Source organism: Urocampus carinirostris, chromosome 1, assembly GCF_059441175.1.
Source record: "Urocampus carinirostris isolate Australia breed hairy pipefish chromosome 1, RoL_Ucar_1.0, whole genome shotgun sequence".
Classification (NCBI taxonomy): Eukaryota; Metazoa; Chordata; class Actinopteri; order Syngnathiformes; family Syngnathidae; genus Urocampus; species Urocampus carinirostris.
Window position 1 is genome coordinate 49,617,310 of NC_142349.1, and position 20,754 is coordinate 49,638,063.

The window sequence follows — 20,754 nt, forward strand, 5'->3', positions numbered from 1 at the left end:
AACAACTTCTGAACCAACCCTTGGACCAGCACCTCAAAACAACTGGACAACCGCACCAACACTGGAGTAAAGTCAACTCCATTTTAAATATTTTGAAGAGATATAGATATTAATAAGAATGAGCCTTAAGGCTCACAAGAGAAAATCCATTGAGTTATTATCGATCATATAGCTGCAAAATCTTGACTATCTTTTTACAGGCTCTAGGCACACCAGTCAGAAGCACTACCCAATAGCTTCTTGCCTGTTTGACCGAACTAGGACATTTTCATCAAGATCACTCTAAATCCAGATATAATTTTGCACAAGACACAAACAAAACAAGTCTATTGACAAACTTCCAGCAACTAATACAACTCGAGTCCCTATCATTTTTTCTTATCATTTTGTATTTATAGCATCCAACTGACAAAGCAAAGGGATTGTACCAGTATGATCCACCCACTAAAGGCATTCGGAGAAATCTAACTGTAAACAAAGAAAACTATTACAGCTGCTGTTGAATATAGCTGGAGTACCAACTGCCAATTCCTCACAACCATGTCCAAACCAACCTAGTTTAGGAGTAAAAGCCCTTTTTAGCAAAACTATCCATGAAGACGGAACATTTTGTGCATTGCCATCATCAGTTTGTGTGGACAGTCATAAAACAGTTGAGGAGAATCAGATTTTTCCACAGATTGAATCATCTTGAAACCAGCTCCTGTGTTGTTGTTGCCATGGCTTAAAACAGAGCCCAATATAACATTTTGTGACACTGAGTGCAGGGATCACGAGTTGTGGATAAAAAAGACTGATGACCAGGGGCACAGACTTGCCCTTGTCACAATTGAGATCCAGAAAACTGTGGGGGGGGGGGTTCATTTTGAGTCACACATTCACCCAACACCATGCTTGAGGCTAAACTGACTAACAGGTCTATTAATGCAACAATCATCTTCCTTGTTGGCTTGCAAGGGCAGCTGGAAGCAAAATAGCTCATTAAAATTGTTGATGGCCGAAAGATACGAGTTTACATGTAAAAATATTGTTACCGAGCTAATGAAATGGTCGGTGTATTTAATTTATTTTTGTCATATATTTATGCATTAACTAATCTGATTTACCAACATTTTTAAGTTTATAATAATAACATTGAATAGCTATTCAGAGCGAGATCTGTATATATATATATATATATATATATATATATATATATATATATACATACAGTATAATCACAATAAAGTTGTATCTGTAGAGTACAGACCACATGTCTAATCATAAGGAATATTTTCTTAAAGTTTTATCATTGTTGAATGAATGGCCTTATCTCTTGACATGCACTGTTGACATTCTGTAGCAGTTGAACTAAAAATTGTTTAGTTTACCACTTTGTGTAAGTAACAATATTTGATTGCACAGTGATTATCCGGGCCAATGACTCTAGGGCAGTGGTGTCAAACACGTGGCCCGCAGGCCAGCTCATGCCCGCCAAAGTTTTTAATCTGGCCTGCAAGACTACGCGGAGAATTCCTGCTGTGTCATTCTGTGTTTGTCTCTCTCTTTTTTTCTCTTTCCATTTTATCTCTATCTCTCTTTTCTCACCTGTCTTTCACCGTTTCTTTCTTTGTCTCTTATTTCTCTTCACTCTCTTTCCCTTTTGCTTTCATTGTCTGTTTTCCTTTTTTTCTATTTCCCTTCCTCTCACTCTTTGTTTCTCTCTTTCTTGTCTTGTTTTTTCTCCCTATTGTCTTCCTTTCTTTTTCTCTCTCTCTCTCTCTCTTTCTTGTAATGTATCTCTCCCGCTCCCTCTCGCTCTCGTTTCATACCTCTTTTTTTCCTATCATGTGGCCCCCAAGCTCAAATGAGTTTGACATTCCTGCTTTAGGGTGTCCCCTCTCAGTTGGGATTGGCTCCGGCATTCCTGTCATCCCCGTGAAGATAGAAGCGGTTGGACAATGAATGAATAAATAAATATTATGTGAGGGGGCTAAAGGGTCTGCTACTTATAGGTTTAGTTTGACATTAGGTTTCATCTGGGAGGGATCTTGAATAGCATTTATTTTTCTTCTAAAAAATCACATCCTTGTTTGTGCATGAGCTGCTTATTGTGAAGTGAGTTAAGTTCATTGCGTATGTATCTCAGGTTTGCAGTCCTATGTCAAAGTTAAATGTAAAGTGTGTTACAAAACTGGTGTAAACCTATATTTTGAAATAAAGTGTTCATGCGCAATGAATCAAAAATATCCAAATTATTTGTCGTTTCAAGAACAAAGTGTTTGAAAATGTGCTTCTCTGTAATATTGAAGGGGAAAAATGAGGGACTTTAATTTGAGTTACTCAAAGCTGTTCGTGATTATTATTCTTGAAGTGTGTTTAACCCATATATTTTGTGTTATCTAAGTGGGATACTACTGGTTTGATGAATTTATAAGACACTTTTGCTAAATGTACTAGGTATTTGTAGTTAGGTACAGGCTACACTATTAGTAGCTATGAATTTGACAAAGCCATGAATGTACACTTTGTGTTAAAATTGATTTAAAGGGACAGTGTGTAATATTTAGTGCCTCCTAGTGGTAAAAAAAACATCCATTCAGTAAAAAAAAAGGAAGAAATCCGGTGTGAATCATGTATTTTACAGATCCACAATTATTTATGCGATTCAAATAAGCAATTATTGTGCATGTGCATTTATCAGGATCAATATTTTTTTATCTCAAATCGACCATAAATTTTGAAAGTGTTTGTGGATCAGAAATATACGCGTGTAGATATTTTTGAGACAAATCTCTCCCTATTCAGGTGTTAGGTAAATATGACAGTAATATAAAGCTTACATTTTTCAGTTGCAAGAAGTTCTTCCCATTACAATTTACCACTGGGAAATGTTACCTTAACTTTATTGCATCGCCCATAATAAATGTCCAGAATCGATTCCTAATTCTCGCACTTATACACATTTCATAGTGTCCTCTAAAGGTGTAGCATGGGCGCGACCGGTGGGGGGGCCATGACGGTTTATAGGACTATGCCGTACAAACTAATGCCGGCTGCAGTTAATCACGAGGGAAGAAGAAATGCGATGGCAAAGCGAAGCCACAAAGGAACAGTGTCAGTGTCATTTTTAGACTTGTTGAGAAACATGGCAATCAATTTCAAGCATTCACAAGCACTCAATCCAAAATATATGCACGTTTTAATCCTTGAAAACGCAACATTAATGGTCAAGCTTTTTAAGGTTTTCACGCCACTGTATGAGGCCAGCAGTCAGTCCAGGGTGTCCCCTGTCCACTGAAGTTTTTCATAGGGATGGGGATTTTGTGTTGTAAGGGTGTTGGTGTGTGGTACCTGTATCAATAACTATTCAATGTTTGATATGAAAGAAAGTTGTTATAGAACAGCCCTATTTTTTTAGAATAGGGCATCTTGTTTGTAGGATTTTTCCCCAAAATTTCCTTTTAATCATTCTCATGTCTAACATTAGAAATATAAGAACTCTTTTTTAATGTGTTGAAATCACCTAATTAAAGGAAATTTGGCTTTTAATGACTGCTCATTTCAATTTAGAGTGACTGTATTAGGCTGTGATCTATGTGCCTTGCTTTCCGTCCTCCATTTCCCTTCCACTCCATACTCTCATCTGTGCACTATGGGGGCGGACAAACTGATGTGTTTAGCGACGTCACATTTAGGAGTAATGGAGTGTCCGCAAGACCATTGTGGCCAAACCTTGGAAGAGTTTTAATAGCCAAGCTAAGAATCCTTTTACTTTAAATGATGTCAATACCTCAATATCATACCAACACACCCATCCACGCCCACCGAGGCCACAGACAGGTCTCCATAACCTCAAGGGGAAAATGAGCAATTTACTGAAAGGCCAGTATATTTTTGGTTGTTTGGATGCTGTTAAATGCTTTTCTGAACTCATTCTGTGACAAGTGGCAGCTTTCTCTACTCCCTATTGTTCTGGTGGGGGGTTGTAACATGCCTTGTTGCGCTCACTCACCAAGTGAGCGTGTAAAAGAGCAGCTATCAACCCGAACAGCCATAACTCCTAAAGCACAATAGCTGATCACTTTTGGGGGTGACATTAATCAGCCATGCTAACATGCAAGCGTGATTCTCAGGCACAGCCCTCTTGGATACATTTCAGCTTAACACAAGTCATTCATCAACTCTGCCTGTTTGACTTGTAAAAATAGAAAGTTTATTTGATTCTTGCCGCAAGCATCGTGATGAAGTTTTCCACCCAAAATGAGACAGGAAAATTTCACAGGATTCACCAGGCACTCCCAGAACAATGGGCATCCTCGATATTGGGAAAGGGGGGTGACAAAGATGGGCTTCATGGAAAAACACTAGTAGAATTTTTGTCTTGGATTGAAAATAATTCTATTCATATACTAAGCTTATGATTTAACAATCCCTATATTTAATTTAAAATCGTTTTGCCGGTTTGGGCGACAGGCTGGTTTTCCAGCTACCGCGATGCCTGCCACCGCCCCATCAACTGGTTTCCACATATTCTCAATGTGAAATACATACACATGAGTAGACATATATATAAATACATATATTCACACAAACCAATGTTGAATTTCCAGTTAGCGCCGTCATGTTTCAGACAAACTGTTGAGTAACGGTAATAAATCTTAACCGTACGTGCGCTCGTAAACCATCATGGCGTTAAGTGGCGTTTGGTTCAAATTGGCGTTTATTAGCAAACCAATTATATGGACTGCTGTATATAATACGGTGTGTTAGCTAAATCGTAATCTGGCTCTTACCGGTCAGTGCAGCAGTGAGCTAGCAAAATCCTCCCCAGCTACGCCCAGTGTTAGCCCCGACTGGGTCCTCGCCCCGGGGATTCAAATAGAAAGAGAAAGTGACAAGGAATCGCAGACGGAAAACGGAAGAATGGTGGAGCCCCAAAAAAACCTTCGAGTCTACTCGCAGGACGAGAAACTTCTCTTTTTCAGACGCGTTTCTTTCACTAGTGATGCTCTTTCGCCGGGAAGAAGAAAGAGAGAGAGAAGTGACGCTTCATTAGGCACACACCCACGTACACGCGCATACGCACGCGCACACTCATGCGCTTAGACCACGGAGGCGAGGGATGGACAGGAAGACGAGGGATGCCTTCACTTGCTATTTTAAGAGTCAGAAAATTCTCCAATTGCTGTGCGAGAATGAAAGCTAGAGTTGTTTATCGTCATTGAACTAATGATTTCTTACGTGCGATTATTGTCTCTCTCACACATACAAATAAATATTTGCATTGTGGGGTTATTGCATGGTCTTGGGGAAACAAATCCGACAAATAAGACTGCTCTCGTTGATCAAGCAGCCAACAACGAGGGTTTTTTTTTGTACAGAACGCCGACAGAAATACTGCAACAATACACATAGAGAAGAGGAAATTACTCATATTCCCTGAAAGCATCATTCATCAGACGCGCCATAGCAAAATGAAAGGAGTGAATAGCGAAAGGCAGGGGGACACTGCTTTTTCTCAAAACAGCCAATCAACTGCTCGCTTGAGGGATTATTCAAATGTAAGATGATGTCACCTTTTGCAAGTCACCCTATCTCTTGCCAGAGTTTCTCTTAGTTGTCTGTTCCCTCCCTCAAGGCCCCCCAAGACCCCCTTTCCCTCTAAAACCTTTTCTCTTTCTTTCTTCATGGATGAATGCATCCACACACCCACACACGGACACAATCTCATGGACGCACACACTTTTGTATGGTGTTCCATTACTGCCAAAATCCGTGCTAAGTATTAAACATACCTGATCATTTATACGTTTTCTTTCTATTTTATATATTTTTTGATTATTTCAAATTGTGTACGACATATAACAATATTTGTACGGGGAATATGCTGAAAGAATTGTTTGTATTGTTTACTTGGTAAATGAACTTGTTTACCCTAATTATCTTTGTTTTTATTCTACACCAGGCATGCCATACTCAGTTTAGCCTGTGGGCTGGATCCAAACTTGATGATCTCAGGTGGGCTGAATGAGTAAAGAAAATGTCAACGCCATCCCCATCCATCCATTATCTGCACCGCTTATCCTCAGTAGGGTCGCAGGGGTGCTGGAGCCCATCCCAGCCATCCTCGGGCAGTGGGCAGGGGACACCCTGAACTGATTGCCAGCCAGTCGCAGGGCACGCAGGGACAGACAATTCACTCACTCATTCACACCAAGCTACAATTTGTACTGTTCAATAAAACTGACATGCATGGAGCTAAAACTAGCGGGAAACCTCTACATTCAGGACGGTTGTATTTTAGTCATCGTGAAGACCTGAATGAATCCGAGGAGCCCCAATGCTAGCGTTCAGCCAGCCAGCCTCTCTTTAAATTGCTTTCTTGCACTGGAAGAAGAATCCATCCAGTTTTGTCCGTTCTTTTTTATGATGACAATAGTTTTGTGTTATGTGTCTGTGTTTTTTATGTACTGTAGATGTATAGTTGTTATTTTGTTACAGTCGTATACTCTCAGTCGGTAAGGACGTCATATCGAGGTAAGTTTGACCCTTGGGGGCTTTTACTAAGGTGCGACACTATATCCACTTTTCGTGGTGGGTTCTTGTCCCCCATTAACCGAGGGGTCTCTGTATTTAGGTGTCAATTTTGTGTGATAGTAGTACCTGAAAGCATTTGTAATCCATAACTCTACACATGGGGCACCTGTTGACCCATTCAACAGAGGCAAACATAGCGGAAATTGTGGTGACCAAAAGAAACGAGTGCGGGAGCACCAGTGTTATGGTTAAGTTGTGTACAATCAGACACTGATGGCCATTGTTTGACAGTTAACACGCTTTTGTCTATGTGCTCATCATCAGAATGGGGCTTTTCATCATGGACTGGGTGGGCATGCCGCCTGTTTGACTGTCTGCCGGGCTGTTGCTCAGCTCACTGCCTCGCCAGTCTGGATGAGCCATGCTTTTGTGTCCCACTCCATTCTAGATGAGCGGCCTTTCTTTTGTGTCGAGAATGGACAGAGTTCTTCTCTAGTTTGAGTTGTTTGTCCGGCTAGTGTGAGAAACCTCCTACTTAAAATAAAATGGACAGTGGGTGATTTCTTCAACTTGAGAGACGTTGCATATCTCAATTAAATTAATCGTCATCAGTTCATTGCAAAAGATGCATACCAGCTAACTCATACGTTTTCCACATACTTTTTAAATGTTTTGATCATTAATTGTGTGCGCCGTATAACAAGTTTGTACTGGGAAAAAAGCATTTTTTAAAATAAAATTGTTTTTGTAAGACAGATCTCAACATGTCCATTTTGGCTCTAATTCGGATCATCTTGGTCACTGGTCGCAGACGGAAACGTCAATGTAGATTGCTTGGGCCAGTGGTTCTCAACTGGCCTGACTTCAAGACCCACCATTCCACCTTAATGACAAGCTGTGACCCAAATCCAGAAAAAATTCCACTTCTCGAATGTATCCAATGAAAGGATTGTACAGTTTAAAGCAGAGATTAATCTTTCTTTCAAAAAACAAAATTGTCGCGACCAGCACATGGGGTAGACCCAATCGCGTAATGTTTTTCACAAATTAATTGAGATAACGGAAGAGGAAGGTAAACCCCCGCGATCTGATGCTCGCTGGACGCGGAAAGCAAGTCGCTCTCGCAATAGGATTGTGATCCGAATACGGAAGTGGATCTTTCGTAGCGGGCGATGGTGGTGTCAGGGACGGAAAAACAGGTTGATAGCCGGGACAGGAGAGCAAAAACGAGGTCGGGGTCAAAAACGGGTCGTAAGCCTGGACGGGAGAGCAGACATGGTCGGGAACAAAAATGGGTCGTAAGCCGGGACGGGAGAGCAGACATGGTCGGGAACAAAAATGGGTCGTAAGCAGGGACGGGAGAGCTGACATGCTCGGAATCCAAAAACAGGTCATAGCCGGAGACAGACAGGCAGATCAGGAACTGACAGGTGGAAAAATGGGATCAAAAACGGGACAGGCGGGAGCCAGGGTTAAAAAGGCTTGCCTTGTATCAACAGAGAATGGCAGATGGACTGACAAAAGGAGAGTGACAGGACCGGGCTTAAAAAAGGACAGGGAACCAATCAGGTAGCCCGCAGCGGTTGTGGCCAAATGAGCGGGCACAGGTGGAATTAATGAGTAATCATGACAAAAAAAACCAGCAAAACCAAAACAGCTTCAAGCGACTCCCTAAAACTACTTCAAAATAGCCACACACTAATAACTATAACTACGTAGTTGATAAACATTAATATACTGGTAAAAAGCTAGAAATGTAACCTTTCAAACCAATAACTGTACCTTCCATTAGTGATTCAATGGCAGACACTTGAACACCGTTTTCATATTTTGCAATCATTTCCTTCCCCCACTTGATCATTGTTGTCACTGTTTTCCATTTTTCTTTTCATTTATCACAGAATTTCTTGTGACACTGTTGTTATGGGCAGCCAAAGGAAATAAAATCAACAATATCACAATAGAATGAAATGTGGTCCCTCTCCATCCTATAGACTACACAGAAAAGAGATTGAGCAGGAAATTATCGGCATCTACAGTTAAGGAGTGTAATTGACCCTCGGTTCTTTTTTCTTCTCAGGATTATTTTGCCAAGGCAATGGCTCGCGACCCATTGAAAACGGGTCCTCGGCCCACTTTTAGTTCTCAACCCACTAGTTGAGAACCACTGGCTTAAGCAATCAACAATGATGTTGTCATCTGCGACCAGTGACCAATACAATCAAAAATGGCGCTAAAATTTCTTTTTCCCGATTTTTTGTGTATTGCATAATAGTTTGGATGGCCGTTCTCAGGTATTTAAATGTTTAATTAACATTTCAATATGGAAATTAGTAATATTTTACATTTCATAATTTAACTGTTGGCATTTGATAATGGTCTGAACTACTTATATACCTAGTATGCGTTAATGGCCGTTTTGACTGTAAGGCCATTATCGTATACGTTATTATTTTCAAATCAAATATTTTTTCGTTAATATTTTTTCGAATACATCAGATGTTGGTAAGGCCATTAATTATCGCATGAGAAATTTGTTAACAGTATGGCCACCATTGCATGTTTTAATTTATTATTATGCTCAATATTAAATATTGTTGCAGTATTATACATAGTCTTTCTTGTTGTGAGTAAATAGGAGGCGCGTTGTGTTTGTACGGTTTATCATCCATTAATAAAGGGAATTTCAATCATTGAAGGGGAGCAATTTGCTGAGGTTGACAGGTATGATGTAAAACAGATTTTGTCTGAATGAATTTGGTTCTGGACAAACAAAAAAAAATCTGCTCCCTGCAGGGCCCTAAAAGCTGAGAATGGATTTAATTGTGGGTCGGTTTGTTTGGAAGGGAAATGATCATCAGATAGCACCACATCAGCACAAAGATGCTTGCCCACCACATGATGGCATAGAATTTAAGTGCTAGCCGTAACCTCCTGAAGCAATTGGGAAGATGTGATCGATTGAATGTGGGGTAATATAATGACCCTGACAAATTAGACCATTCTCGGCCTCCACCAGTTTGTACTGTTTACCGTAATGTTCTAAGCACAGGAACCGCATTCCCCACATCATCACAGAAAGTCCCAACAGTTTTGAATGGGGTTTGACTGAAGCCGTGATATTCAAATAGGGTTACCTGTACCCCAGGGGATAAACGGTAAGGCACATGATGTACAGAACCACAGTGCAGAAAAACACATTATAGAAGTAACAGAGGTCTTTATTCGGACAGGGTTCGGTACACAAAAGTCAAGTAGCGGGGCAACTATCGTAGTCCAAGATGCAAGCAAGGGTTTAAGTGGTCACATAAACTCAAACAGCGAAGGCGACAGTCCTAGTGTTTTCATCACACAGTACAGGTACTTGTAATCCAGAAAGGGTGGTAAGGGTTCTTTCCACTGGATTAACCAGAAGGCTAAGATAAGAGTGCTTGGGACGTGTGAAGGAAAGCAATGAACTAGCACAGAGCCAAGGGGACTGACTGTTTAAATAATGACGAGAAAGAGTTGTGATGGATGGTAAATCAAGACAAGTGACCGCAGCTGTCAGGAGGAAAACTGACCCAGGAAGTAAATAACCAAATAGGGTAAAGTTGAGTGAGGGGAGAAAGAGAGATGGAGGAATAAAGAAGGAACCTACAGAGACACAGGAACCAGAAAGAACCTGAGTGCAGTAACGTGACATTTAACGGTGTAAGTGACGTTCGAAAACAAATGAAAAAGCAGCAATCATAAATAATATATTTCATTTAAATATACGTAAATAGAAAAACACTGGCTCATACAATAAATGTTGTGTTTGTCACGGTTGCCATGGCGCCCAATTGGCCCCAGCCCGTGTGGCGCCAGCTGCGGCTCATTGACAGATTGGCTTTCTGTCTATTTTAAGCTCAGCGCTATCACACTTTCTTTGTCAGCCCGTCAACGAACTTCTGCCCTGCAAGACGTGGGTTTTGACTTGGTCCTGTCATGTTGGTATTTCCTGTCTGGTATTGTTCCTTTTCATTTAGTCCTGTTTTATTTCGGTTTCCAGTTTTGTTTTCATCTGTTTTTGTCCTGTTTAATATTTTCTCCAGTTTACAATCCCGTGTAGTTTGTCCTGTTTATTTTCAATGTCCTTTCATTATCTATCCTGTCTGTCCCGTCCAGTCCTGTATCGACCCCATCTGTCCGATATCATCTCGGGCAATTGGAATCGATCTCGTTGGTCTCTGGCTTCCTGTCTTTCCACGCCAGACCGCTGCCAAACGTACATGACTCCCCATTTCCCATAAAATAAAAGGCTTGTGTGAGAACGTCACGCGAGTGGGTCCTGATCCTGTTCTGGTTCTTGACAATGGTAATATTTAATGATGTTTCAAAGTTTATATTGACAATTTAGTTCATTTTATATTATATTTTTTCACTGCAAGGTAATTCTATTTATCTATATTGTTTATTTTATCAACCAAACGTACTGTGCATCGTTTAAGGCACAGGCGTCAAACAGGCGGCCCGCGGGCCAGATCAGGCCCGCTAAGGGATTGAATCCGGCCCGCGAGACAACACTCAGAGAAGTGCAAGAGAAAAACAAGCTGCAGGTTGAAATATGTCAACTTGCCTCAAACAAAGGCACTGTACTTGTATTGATTTCTCTCTCTCTCTCTCTCTCTCTCTCTCTCTCTCTCTCTCTCTCTCTCTCTCTCTCTTTTCCACCCCTTTTCTCCCACTCTCTGTGTCTCTTTTTCTCTTCCTTCGTTGCTCTTTGTTTCTTTCTCTCTCTCTGTGTCTTTTTAACTTCTTTTGCTCTAACATCCTTTATTCCTTTTCTCTCTTTTCTCTTTCTTCTTTTCTTTTTTTCTCTCCCTCTGTCTTTCTATTTCTCTTTGGATTCCTTTCTTTCTCTCCCTTTCTTTTCCCCCTCTCTCACGACTTTTGATCCCTTTTGTTTCTCACGCTCTATCCCTCTCTCTCGCTTCCTTTGTTGCTCTTTGTCTCTTTCTCTCTCTGTGTCTTTTTAACTTATTTTGCTCTAAATTCCTTTATTCCTTTTCTCTCTTTTCTCTTTCTTCCTACCCTTCGCGCTTTCTCTTCTTTTTTCTCTCCCTCTGTCTTTCTATTTCTCTTTGGATTCCTTTCTTCCTCTCCCTTTCTTTTCCCCCTCTCTCACGACTTTTGATCTATTTTGTTTCTCACGCTCTCTCCCTCTCTCTCGCTTCCTTTGTTGCTCTTTTTCTCTTTCTCTCTCTGTGTCTTTTTAACTTCTTTTGCTCTAACTTCCATTTTTCCCTTTCTCTCTTTTCTCTTTCTCTCTTCCTACCCTTCGCGCTTTGTTTTCTCTTTTTTCTCCCTTTGTCTTTCTATTTCTCTTTGGATTTCTTTCTTCCTCTCCCTTTCTTTTCCCCCTCTCTCACGACTTTTTTATCTCTTTTGTTTCTCACGCGCTCTCCCTCTCTCTCTCTTTTTCTTTCTTTGTCCCGCCCTCTGTCCTTTTCCCTCCCTCTTTCTCTTATTTCTTGAGCTCTCTTTTTCTTTCTCTTTAATCTACTAGTCCGGCCCCCAACATAATGTTTGTTCTATCGTGTGGCCCCCGAGTTCAAATGAGTTTGACACCCCTGGTTTAAGGCATACACAGCTAGCAATATATTTCACAGGGGGCATGTTGCTGAAAAAGGATGGAAAGGCAAGCAATTTCTGAAACCATATTGTGGTCTTTTACCATCACTTTAAGATTTCCCTACATTGTTTTTCTTTTGCTCATGAGGCCCTAATCGCTCATTTATTTTCCTTAGTCATAATCGTTTCAATGTGCATCCATCAAGTCAATTAAAAAGAGATCCCTCCACATTATTTGACTTTATCTGCTGTTTAACGATGCTTGACTTGCTTTTAACAACTGACAACCTCATCCATTATAATTATATCGTATAGATTTTTGGGGGTAAACAGCTGATCATACCGTACACAGGAAGGTGTGCTTACGCGAAGAGAAGGACATTCCGGGAGGCTCCAAATGCACATTGGCTTGATGCTGATGGACATATTGGCATAGCCCGCACAAGCCCAACAAAGACAGGAAGGTGTTTTTTGTTTTTTTCTCGCTCTCTCTTACAAGCAGTTGCACTGTGCAACGGAGACAGGAAAAGGCCAGGCTGGGTGCCACATTGCATTACTTCCATGTTATTTATCTCATTGTTTTGACCCGAACAGCTGCAGAACAACAACACGACAGTAAACTCCCCAAAAATTCAAGCGACGTAGGAGTAGTCTCGGGTTGCTGAGTGTACTTGAGCAAATTCAAGTTTAAAAAAAATAAAAGGCGTCATCCCTATGGCAAAGTCAGACCAAACCACACAAGAAAAAAACTTATAAAACAAAATCATCAGGCACACCCTTCCCATCAGATACAGCCATTTTGGTTTGATTCAGCAAGTTAAATGCCATTATCCTGATGTGATAATTATCCTGTGTTCCAAACGGACTGTGTGAAAGAAAGCGGGCAGATAAGCATTTGCAGCTGCAGATCACATCATCAAGAGCAAACTGTGCCGGCGCAGCAGAACATGGATGGGTAATATGTAAAATATTTGAAGGAATGGATTAAAATGCATATGCAAGTTACACTAATACATCATGTCAAATTAAATACAAAAGTGCATTAAAACGTTTAACGATTAAACTAATTTCAGTCTTGACATTGTTTTAGGATTACTAAGTTTTTATACGGACATAACATTAGAATCCTTTATTCAAACAGTAAGGAAACTAGAATGGCAGTGCCCCATTCAGGCATCACCTGCCGGGAGTCACTAAACCATTTTTGAGTGGCATTCCCTTTTTGGCAGCCTCTAGAGCTGTGGTCTCCAACTTGGTGCCTGCAAGCACCAGGGTTCCCCCTAAAGACAGCTGAGGTACCTGCGGACGTGTTCTGAAAATAACAAATACAGGGTCATTGTGATTTTGTAGTAAAATTATTTATTTTCCTACTTTCAGTAATTAACCTGGTATGAGTAGGACAATGATGAGTTGTTACTTTAGAAATGCAAATTGAAATGGGCGCCATTTTTTGGGCAGTTTTCATATTTGGGGTTACCAACCTGACTGTCTGTAAAATGGTGGCTGTAAGAGATTCAATGTAGTTTTAGACTGGGAGAGTGGAATGTCTTCCTGAAAAAATGCTGCGTCAGCAAAACCAAAGGTGCTGAGTCAACTTTTTTGGCATATTTTCACATGCTAGTCAACCCTTTTAACTGTCTACACTGTGTGATGATAGGTAGTGACCTACCTGATTGCTTTTGAACGGTTGTGATCCTGTCCCAACTTCTTCTGGCCAGGGAGAGTATAATGTCTTTCTGGGAAAGCTACTAATTCAATAAAACCAATATTTCACATCTGAGTAAACCTACCTGACTGCCTCCAAAAATATAGTGTTGATATTTGATGTCGTTCTGATCTAGGAGACTGTAGGCTGGAAGAGTGAAACGTCTTTTGGGGAAAAGATCCTAGTCAACAAAACCAAAGCTGCTAGGCTAAGTCAACTTCTGGGGCATTTCTCACATCTAGTGTAACCTAACAGTCTGCCTGTGAAATAAGTGGTCAGATCTAAACTCAAGTGTCTGTGCTGTAAAAATTGGAGGTATTATGAATTATATTGTAATTAAACATACTGTTCAGTGTCACTTTATAAAGATTTTGGTGACGATTTTCCAGTGTAAAAAACATGCCCTGGCTCAAAAAAGGTTGAAAAACATTGCAGTAGAGTCAGACAAAAAGAAAAATACCTAAAAATTAAAGCAATAACGAGACCTGTGGAAAATGACATATAAGAATTTGATGCAAGGAAGGTGAAATAGAATTTATTCACATTTTGCAGATGTACATATTTAAGTTTTTGTTTCCCTCCAGTGTTCTATGGCCACGTCTTAGTATTCCTCTGCCTCATAAAAGTACAGCGTATGAGTTAATGCATGGCCTCTTTTAATCTTCTTGGTTGCCATGGTAGTAATTAAGATGATAGGAAAGGGAGTTAACAGAAGATTTACCCGAGTAAAGATTTCCTCTCAGGGACATTGATGCTGTCCAGAACAGGTTGGCCGGTTCCTGTCTGTCTGATTGTAAGTGCTTCATCTTTTACCCGTTAGCGCACTGGAGTAAATAATGCATGCGTCTTCTAAGGACATTGGACATCCATCCCACTCGACTGCACTCTCAGGAGTGAGTGTGCACATATCGCCTGTGGCACACACTCTTTCATTTTCATTCAGCAGTAATTTGCGTCTTTGGTATTATGCATTTTTTTGGGCTGCAGCATAGCCTTGGGGTAGTTTATGATAACAAAATAAAGACAACAGATAGAGGAAGAATAGTTTTGATGTTAATTGAGCATACAAGGCAGTGGTGTCAAATACATTTTACATAGTGGGCCTTGGCCGCCATGGGTAGATATCGAGTGGTCCGGATTGCTAAAATGATACCATATTCTGCTATAAATAACCTTTCTTTAGAATGATTAATAAATAAGTACTGAAGACACACCTGACAACAGCTTTTACTAGAATTGTATATTTAAGTACTGTACTTGTCATGATTGCCCATTGCCCTCACTTGTGCCCGCTCGTTTGGCGCCAGCTGCTGCTCATTGCCTGATTGGTTCCCCCCCTATTTAAACTTAACACTCCATTCACTCCTTGTCAGTCCGTCAGCGAACCTCTGCACATGGAAGGCAAGCACTATTTGACTCTTGCTCCTGTCTGTCTTGTCCTTACCTGTATCCTGCTCGTCTGCCCCTGGCTTTCCGATCGTCGCCGGCTCCCTGACATTTTTTCTTCCTTCGATCACGCTCCGATCTCCCGCCCCGGCTACTCGACCCGTTTTTGCCCACCGACCACGCTCTGATCTCCCGTCCCGGCCACTCAACTCGTTTCTGCCCACCGACCACGCTCCAATCTCCCGTCATGGCTACTCAACTCCTTTCCGCCTTCTGATCATGCTTCGATCCCGTGAGCTCCCTGCTCCTCCTGCCCAGCGATCGCCGGATGGCTGGCGCTTGCTTTTCTGTACCTGACTTCCTAGCTTCCGCAATAAAGTTTGTTGTGAAACATCACGCGTTTGGGTCTACTATCTGTTCTGGTTCTGACAGTACCATTTAATAATCTTACTTGAGTAGTCAGAATTATTGTACTGCTAACTAATAACTATTATAAAAACCTTAATGCATCACTGTGCTTTTTAGATCAAATGTGATGCATTAATCACATTTAGGATAGCTGAGTAACATCTTAAAGGGACACTGTGTAACATTTGACTTCTCGATGTTGCTGTATTGTGTAGTACAATCGAAAATGATTGCTACTAGGCACAAGAAAGCATACAAACTACAGAGACTCAAAGTGACCAAAGTGCATTATTTTACTTCTCATTTCTTTGCCCGGACTTTCACAATTTGTTTGGCTTTTGGGGGTCAGCTCTCTCCAAGTGAGCCCCAGTTAATGTAAATAAAAACAAAAAGTGGGCTAGACTTCGAAAAGATACAATACTCTGCTATTAATACCCAAAATGTGTTTTTCCTTTGTTTTGGTGTAAAGAAGCACAAAAACATTAGGAAAAGGTTGTAGATCTTAAGATTCCTTTGACCAGGGGTGTCAAACTTATTTTTGCTCAGAGGCAACATGGTAGAAAAAACCCTTTCAGTAAAAAAATAAAACAAAGTAAAAGTAATGACGTTAAAGTCGATAAAGTACTGGAAGATATGAAAAGTTACTAAAAAGGTACTGAAAAGTAGGGAAACAGTACTAAAAATTTGTGAAAAGAATGAAAAAGTAAGTATGAAAAAGTATAAGAAGTGCTGCAAAGTTAAAAAAAAAATACTGAGAAGTACTAAACGGTAGGAAAAAGTACAGAAAAGTATGACTAATAACTAAAATTTTAAAAATGCCTTGGAATTGAGAGCGTGACGACTTTTAATCAGGCGGATAATTTGAAAGACAAGTCATTTTTTAGGATGCCGCACCTCAACCCTTTGGCGGGCTTACAGTCTGCGGGCCGTAGGTTTAACACCCATGATATACGGCACGCATTTGTGGTTTACAGTAAATGTGCAGGACCTGAGTCCTTATTTCTCATAGTGTTAGTTGTTAGATTTGTACATGTCAAATTACAGGCTAGCCGGCAATCCTGTCAGATCTAGTTTTTTACGAGTCTATCCAAAAGGACTTGTAACCCATTAAGCCTCGGGTGACTGTGAAAGGCCGACCAAAAATGTTTCGTAGCTTATAATTTCAATACGATACTTACTTTTATCACGAACTATATCACGTAGTTAGGGGTGGGCGATATTAAAAATTTTGGTATAGATCCAGGTAACTTGCAGGGCTAGTATCGGTTATTCAAGTATTCGCTCAGTATCGATAATATTGATATTTGGATCGATCCACCCACCCTTGTTACATTGAGTTCAAATAAACAGCCATGGCATACATTCCTTTAAGTTATTCAGAGTTTTACACCCTCTCCCCTTTTCAAACACAAGGAAAAACAACAAAGGATAGTAAGGTTATTCCTCCATCAAACCATCGCCATCCTCACCTGTAAGCTGAAGACGTGGTGCGAGGTGGCTGTAATTACAGTACCTGCATGTAATACAGATACCTCGTGTGTAGAGGTTAACAGCACAGGTGACTGCATAACACTATTGAGTCACAGTGCAAAGAAATTTGTTGTACATTACGTTAATTTATATTTGTTTTAGAAATCAGCTGTAGGACATTACAATACAATTTCCCCCCAAAAATAACACAAACAGACAAGGAATTGATACCACAAGACGGGTAACGTTTATTTTTTTCCAACACCTTTTCAATGTGGTTTGTTTATTTGATGCAATATTTTTTACAAAGAATATTCAATATTAAAACAATATCACAAGCAAATCGCTTTATGTCGGCTTTCTATAGAGATACAGACGCTATCCTATGTACATACAAGATCGGTTCCAGACAATTGTTCGTAAGTTGAATTTGTTCGTAAGTTTTCAGTGCATGATTTTGTATGGAATGTATGTTTAACGTTTATAGAAGTATGTTTAAGACTTGTGTAAGTAACCTGTATTGTTTTGTACTAAAATATAACATTTAATAAGATAATATGCTCTGTAAAGTTAAGTTTAACCTACTTTTGGAGGATGAGCTTCAAGAGTTAGGCGACTTCCTCCACCGTGGTAGAAAGTGGCCGAAAAAAAAGCAATCCGACCATTTTCTCAACCGCATCAAGCTTTTTTATTCAACTTTCATTTCAAAAGAAACAGCTTGCCTCTTCTTTACACCTCACACCAACCATATTGAATGGAGGCACGAGATATTAAACAACAAAAATGTCAAAGTTCTTAGCGCGCTGGAGATACAGTACAGTATTTTTACACACTAACTAGGAAAAGGAAGCGGATTCCACACTACAAGATCTAACTTACAGCAATGTTTAGATCTTTATCGACATCCCCAAAAAAATATTCGCATCAACCGTTTTTCGGAACTCGAATGTTCATAAGTAGGGCAGCGTCTGTAGGAGCCAAGACACACCTAACAACAGCTTTTAGTACTGTAAATTCAAGTTCTATTTAATAACCTTCCTTGAGGAGTCAGAATCCATGCATTACCAACTATCAATTATATAGACTTATTTTCCCTTACTGTGCTCTTTTGATGTAATGTGATGTCAGGTTCTATCTAGTTATGACAACTGATTGACATCTTTAAGGGACACTAATATTTGACCACTTGATGGCGCCTTATTATGCAGTGCAAATGAAAATCAGTGCTACAAAGCACAAGAAAGAATACAAACTACAGAGACTCAAAATGCACCATTTTGTTCTCATTTCTATGCCCAGCTGTTCACAAGGTTTTTGGCTTTTTGGGGTACCCTTAGCAACACGATAGCGCACAATTCATGACAGCTTCCAAGTGAGCCTCATGTTATATAAATAAATGCAAATTTCTCGACTTACAAGTATTTTATAAAATGCATGTTCATACGATAGTTCATGTAATTTTGCGTATCATTTAAATCAATATATATATACTGTATATGTATTAATGAATTGAATTTTTTAGCAGTAGTAGGCACCAAATAATACATAATTTCCCTTTAAGTTCAAATGAGTGCACATCAACATTAAAACTCTTAGTTGGTGTGATTTTTAAAGAAATGGAGTGAAAGAATCATAATTAAATTCCCTTTGACATTTTCAGCAGAGAGCATTTTTTTGGCCATCAAAAATGCCCTTGACACAGACATCAAGCCATCCTCTTAACTATTGCTCCTTTAAAAATGGCTTCAGCAATACTGGTATGCATGAATGCCCTTACAACAGATCAAAAAAATGAGCAATTACCCTTTATCAAATAGCTTCAACAGCAACCTAAAAACATTGCTGGATCCTGACACTAAAGTAAAATAAAACTGACCCTAAATGTGAAGATTTAGAAAATTAGAATCGAATATCAGGAAATTCACCACCTGCATGTAGTACCTAAATGGAATGCTACATAGCTCAGTGCAATGGTGTGCCGTCTTTTTGAATTTCATGCATATTGATGAATCGTCAGTTGGCTGCTGCCCGTGCAGTCATCAAAAAAATCCAGCCGAGGGGAGGTCAGGAACAAAGGGGGCAAGAGTATAAGACAGTAATAAGAAGCAGCGTTGACTGTAGGCCAATGCCTGCATGCCCACACTATGTACAGTAATATACACAAGTCAGTTGTGTTGGTATTTTGTTGTCTCGTCTAATGCTAGGAACGTTTAAAAACCATTAAGAGGCACAAAAAATACTGGCACTTACTGCAAAATGGTAGTAAAGAAATATTTCTAAAGCGTTAACCGGCATTGCAAATTTCGTGGTAATAAATTATTCACACATAACAGAAGCCAAAACAGGTGATTTGTCTGGCGTCCGAGTGTAAAGTGCTATTCTGACAGCATGGCTCGGAACGCACGAAAATTAAACGCAGGAAGAGGGCAGCAGAATTGTTCAAGGTCAGCCAGTTTTCCGCATAGCCGTCACCATCCCCCCGGTTGGGAGTCTGCAAAAAGGAGTCCGGGAAGAAATGTGGTCAAAATAAAGAATTATACTGGAATTTAAAAAAGAGTAACCATGAATGTAGTAACAGTGTTTCCGAATTTTGTGATACCCTGCTGGGTGGAATCTTCTCAGATTTTTTGTTGCTCTAACAAATATATTACCAATAATAATATAAAATTATGCAACAAATATATTTATAAAATGTATTCTACTATGTCATATAGCCTTTATTTTTTTCACCCTGCAATGAACTTTAATTAAAAATTTGACCGTTTTATACTAATAAATTATAAATTTAAGCTACACAGTATCCCTGAAAAACAAACTATACATTAATTTAAAAAATAAAAACTATAACTCATCGGTTTTATTAAAAACACATTGTATAAAATAAACCATAACGATTTACAATTCAACTTTTAACTAAAGAAGACTGAAACAAATAAAAATGTGTCTACTATCTACCTACCCTGGTCATATCCCTCGAGGGGTGACTGACAGCAAGACAAACACATACAAAACAAAGAAAATAAAAAAGGGAAAAAGTAGCAAAAAACACAAAAGAATTTGTGGACCATGGCCAACCCAAATGCCCAAACAAGTTAAGGACCTCGGTACCCAAATGGTCATGCCTTCGTCCCTCCAGATAAAACGGGACACAAGAAAGCGGCCATGTCACTTGGGTCAGGGTTACACAACACACTCTTCTGTTCAACAGCAGGGCTCGACAGCTTTCACTGGTTTACCCCAGCCGCATAATACGATTGCGTCTAAACATCCCATTATCCTTATTATGTGTAAAACAGAAATATAGACGAATCATATATTCATATGATCTATATATAAAGGCTATTCATATGATTCGTCTATACTGAATATTCGCGTTCAGGAACACTATGTGCGTAAGCTTTGAGGGACTGATTTGGGTTATTCTGTCAGTGATGGACAATAAACTCTGCTTTGGAGCCATTAATACAATTAAAATGAGTCAGAATTGGCAAAAGTTTCTTGCTCTGACTCATTTTTTTATTTCCTTCTTTTTGTCCTCATATTGCACCCTCTTACCCCTCTTTGACCCGTTCCTTCCCTTACCTGTGCTGCTGCCATAAGGGCTTCCACCCCTAACCCCACCCGCTCAGCCAACAAATTAGCAGAATGACAGAGACTAAATCACGGATATT

General features: G+C 39.9%; 1 protein-coding gene across 1 annotated transcript in view; it reads right to left on the reverse strand.

The window, feature by feature from the left end:
- prr36b (proline rich 36b) overlaps window positions 1-5,062 on the reverse strand; it is a 38,746-nt gene extending 33,684 nt beyond the window's left edge. The window contains exon 1 of the mRNA XM_088343479.1: window positions 4,776-5,062. The gene's annotated coding sequence lies outside the window, so the exon portion shown is untranslated. The remainder of the gene's footprint in view (window positions 1-4,775) is intronic.
- Between the last annotated feature and the right edge of the window lie 15,692 nt (window positions 5,063-20,754).